This window comes from Pteropus alecto, unplaced genomic scaffold, assembly GCF_000325575.1.
Source record: "Pteropus alecto unplaced genomic scaffold, ASM32557v1 scaffold11, whole genome shotgun sequence".
NCBI lineage: Eukaryota > Metazoa > Chordata > Mammalia > Chiroptera > Pteropodidae > Pteropus > Pteropus alecto.
In genome coordinates, this window is record NW_006431956.1 from 5,398,440 (window position 1) to 5,403,531 (window position 5,092).

At 40.2% G+C, this 5,092-nt stretch overlaps 1 non-coding gene across 1 annotated transcript; it reads left to right on the top strand.

The window, feature by feature from the left end:
• Positions 1–521: 521 nt before the first annotated feature.
• Positions 522–651, top strand: LOC112475724. The gene has a single exon (XR_003044840.1). It is a non-coding gene; the product is annotated as a U6atac minor spliceosomal RNA (small nuclear RNA).
• Positions 652–5,092: the final 4,441 nt, after the last annotated feature.

Here is a 5,092-nt window from a genome sequence, read left to right on the forward strand (position 1 = left end):
TTTAAGCCGGAGGTTAATTTCCTGAAAGCTAAGATTCTCGTGTTAAGGTATGTTTCTTCATGCCTTCCCTAGAAGGGGTAAGAAGAGAACCTTTTCATTAATTCTGCACATAGGCATCATTTTGTAATTACAGATTCTTACTGTGAAAAAAGTCCCAAATTATCAAAAGCTCTGAGAATAAAAATAGTTTCATGGAACAGGGGAAAGAGGTTCCTTTAATTAGATTGAATAAGGTTTTAAAATATTCATTTATATATTTCTTTCCATATCATTTTGGATATTGTGATGAAAAACTATTTGCTGCTAATTTAGAATCCCTGAATACTCTTACAAAAATTTAACTCCACCTATATTAACTAGGCTGTCAAAGCTTTCTTTGAGGGCCTGTTTTCCTCTAATAGATTACTAGAGGAAAAATCTATTAGCCTAGACTAGAGCATTGGTGGGTGGAAGTAGATTAGGGAAGCTGAACTCCGACAACCATTGAGGGATGCTGTGCTGATTTAAATTTTAAAGCGTCTGTGTTTTATGAAAGTGAAGAATTAAGTTAGCACTGTTCTTGACAAGAGCAGAAAAAGGTTCTGGTGACCTATACCACACTCATCCATGTAAGGTACCACCACATCTTTGGAGCACTGAACAATAAATTTTAAAAATGCTACTGGAGAAGAATCCAGCAGAGTGAACCAACATTCCAGGTGCAGCAGTCCCGTTCGGGGGGATTTTTCCTACACGTACATCTGCATGTGTCATGCAATAACATTTGTACAGAGTTATTGTGGAAACTTTGTGTGTAACACCATAACATCAGAAGCCACCAGGTGGACAATTAGGAAGCGGTTGAAGGATGATGTGCACAGTGGAACGCTGTGACATCGTTAACAGACAATGACGAAGATCTGTGTTCTGATAAGGAACAGTGACCAGGTACATTCCGAGTGAAAGAAGCAAGGTGAAGAATAGTGTGTAGAGTATGCCACCCTTTGTCAGAAAGATGGGGGTATAGAAATATGCAGATTAATTTGCTTATATTTGCGTAAAGAAACTCCAGGAGGATAGAGAAGAAGCTAATACAAATGCATATCTATAGTGGGCATAAGGGGATGGAGCAATTGCAAGTAGGTATAGGAATGAATCCTTCACATATATGTTTTTGTATTGTGCTGACTTTTTGAGTTATGCAGAAACCAATTAACCAATGAAAGTGAATCCGCGTGGGCATGCCCTTTGACATTGAACTAGACCCGGAGTAGGTGGTAGAAAGTGAAGCTGGTTGAATGCATTGTGAAGGGGTCAGGCCATCCACACCATTTCTTTTCTCAGAAGCCAAGTTAATGAGTGTAGTCATTCAAATGCTTATTGAGCCAGGCTGCCCCTCCAATGGGCTATCAGCGGCATCCTGAAGGTCCAAGCTCTCCTGGAGCTGGTATTCTTGAAGGGACAAGCAGACAATACATGGGTGATGGTGAGGGAGAGAAGGTTCATGCTGCCAGGGCCTTGGGAGGGAGGTGAGAAGAATCCATGCTGAGGTCCAAAGAGAAGGTTAATTGCTGATTTATATTCCTCTGTATTCACGGTGCTTTTGTGGACAGCGCATTTGTGGATGGTGCATCTGTGGTGCACAGGACTATAAAAGAGAGTAAATTCTCACTTTTAATTTTTTGCTACACCTGCCAGGATGTAATTTTTTGGAGTAAATTCTCACTTTTAATTTTTTGCTACACCTGCCAGGATATCATTTTTACCATAATATTATTATCACTTCGGTTAAGTTTCAAGTCAAGATAAAAACACATTATGTCAGGTCACGGTGCCCCCATCTACTACTGCGTTGGCAGGAGACTAAAATTCAGTTGAACAAATAAAACATTTGATCATTGTTTGCTTTCCCAGCAGTGGGGCTGTATTGGGGATAATGTTATCTATATAGTTTATGACTATAATCACAGATTATGAGATAGACAAGCTATTACTATGATAAGTATTTTTTTCCGTTGAAGGAGTAGTTAATAAATTGTCCCTTTAAGATGACATATTAACTACAGAAAATTGAAGCACACACACATACACACACCACATAGCCCTCACATTCTATGTGTCTTCATGACAGTCATTGTCTGAAAATACCGTAGAAATATTTCCATAGTAGTTAATGTAGAAATTTGAAACATATTTCTCCTGTGTTTATTTTTTCTTGTTCTAGTCTTTTACTGGCACATTTCTCTTTCATAGTTTCTGAATCAGATGAACGATTAATACGGTCACTTTTTAAAGTTTCTATGATGAAATGACTTTTTAAAAGAGATTTTTCTGTTTTTTGGGGGGAGGGTTTGATTAAACTTTTGGTGAAACTTGAGAAACAAAGATCAAAATCATAGGAAAATGTGATGGCCAAAGTGTTTCTTGCCTCTCCAAATCTACAGTAACTTAAGTCTTGCTCAGATAAGAAGGAATAACAGCCCAGACTTGGGAATCTGGAATTTTCCTGGCAACCAAAGTCCAAAATATAGATCTATCTGGAGCCAGCACATTCACAAACAATCCTAGGTTTGCGATTTAATGAAGAAGGCACCAGAAATCACTTTTGTTTCAAGGGTCACAAAATGCAGGGTAACACAGATTCTTATTTCTTAATTATGATAAGCCCCACTCTGTAAAATAGCAAGGAAATGCCTAGGGGTTTTAAGAATCCACTGTCATCCTGGGGAATGCACTAAAAGGTGATGATGGACTCCTGCCATTGTATTTCTTACAATGTATGTTCTCTATTGAGTAAGAGACTTGGGCCATCTTTGACGACTGGCTGTTTCAGAATTTTGTCAGATCTGTTCTCTTGGAATCTCAGGTGAACTCAGGAGGATGTGATGTTTGCTTCCTCGTAGATCAAGGGGGAGGCAGTGACTGCAGGAGCTCGGCCCCTCTGCCGCCTGTGCTGGCCTCATGGCAATGTTCCACCACATTGCTGGGCCTGGCTGGGGGAGTCACTAGAGCTTGTCCATGATGGGGTGACTGTCCCATTCTCCATCATTAACAGAGTGAGGCAACCTTGCAGAAGTGCTTGATGTGCCAGGATGCTGCAAGGAATCTGGGAACTGAGAGGCTGTGTGAGTGGTGCTCCCCAAGCTGCCTTTTCTGCTTGAATTTAATTACCAGACAGGAAGTAAGAGCAACAGAGGTGCAAAGATGAGAAAGGATGATGGGGAGATGCAGTGAAGGTGGGCTGCTTCTGTAATGCCTTCTTGCCGTTTGGGCTGTCAGTTTAACGAGAGGCGTTTTTAAAGTCAGCATACCCAGAGCTGTCGGTTTGTTTTCTTAGATTTCACGTATAAGTCCGTGAAGTCTTTCACAATTGATTTGAGGCACTCATCTGCTGTGGCTGCAGTCCATCCGTGCTTCTAAGGGAAGGCTGGCTCCTCTGCGTGGAAGCTGTATTGTTTTGCCCACAGCATCTTTGCAGGAACAAGTTGTTGCTCGTCACATAAAGCAAGGACTGCTTTTCTTGGGAGCCATTCTGTTTTCTAAATACACAGTAAACACAAGCCGCTGGTGTCCGCTTGGCCTGGGCATTCCCAGCCAGTGCTTCTTGCATCTGCACACAGCAAGACTCTTAGCCCCCTCGAGAGTCAACAAAAAGGATGCGTGTTTGTTCACAGGTAGTTTTAAGTGTTTCGCCAAAGCCCAAGTTTGGATACTTTCCTGGAAAATAAATGGATTCTTTCATGTGCGTACTTTACCGAACAGTTTGTTTCTCTGTCCTGTAAAGAGTTTTGTAGACTGCTGATAAGCGTTTGACCGTCTTTATGAGAGTCTCAAGGCAGTTCGACAGAATGAGTGTAAAATACCATAGTAAGGACAATAGAAATAGAAAGAGCCGATATTTGTCTATTGCTTTGGAGCTCACTACAGATAATTTCTGTGTCGTATGTGTCATTAAACAGTAGAGGGGTCAAAGGACAAACAGAACAGGTTCAGTAGGCTGATTTGAGTCATGGAGCTTATATATATATATATGAGTTTATGCTGAATTTGTAAATCAATTTTAGGAGTATTAAATTTTTCATTTTTTGTGTGTTCTTAAGTCTGCAAACACAACTTTCCCCCACCATTTATTTTCTCTTTAATTTTTGTCAACTATATTATGTAGTTTTCAGCATAGAGTCTTGTATAATTTTTAACATTTTTTTCTTTTCACCCATCCCTCACCCTCTCCCTTTTGGCAACCATCAGCTTGTTCTCTGTATCTATGGATCTGTTTCTGCTTTGTTTATTAATTTTTTTGCTTTCTTAGATTTCACTTATAAGTGAAATCATAATGATATTTGTCTTTGACTTATTTCACTTAGCATAATATACTCTAGGTCCATCCATGTTTTCACAGATGGCAAGATTTCATTATTTTTATGGCTAGTATTCCATTCTCTCTGTGTGTATGTATATATACATACATATAGCATATCTTCTTTATCCAATAATCATCTGTCTATGGATACTAGATTACAAGATCTTGGCTATTGTAAATAATGGTGCAGTGAACATAGAGGTACATATATCTTTTTGAATGAGTATTTTTGTTTTTCAGGGCTTTTTTTGCTAACTATCCAGAAGTGATTCTGCTAGGTCTTATGGCATCTTCATTTTTAATTTTTTAAGGAATTCCAGACTGTTTTCCATAGTGGCTGTACCAATTTACACTGCACCAGCAGTGTACGAGGGTTCCCTTTCCTCCACATCCTTGGGAGCTTTTATTTCTGACCAGTTAAGGTAGTGGGGTCCTCCCGTGTTGGCGAGAAGAGCTCAGAGGGCAGTGCTTAACAGCAGCGCAAACGAGGAACGTGGTGAGTGGGCTGGGAAGAGGAAATAAGCATTATACCAGAGAAGGGGCATCTCTTGGCAAAATTCTGTTGAGCAAACAGCAGCTGGAATTTGTGTCAGGAGCAAACTTATTTCCTGGCTAATCGAGTTCGAAAATGAAAATAAGCTCTAAGACACACACGCGCGCGCGCGCGCGCACACACACACACACACACACACACACACCCCTTTTAAAGTAATCAGCAAGAATTCATCACCTGTCAGCACATCTGTGTCTGCA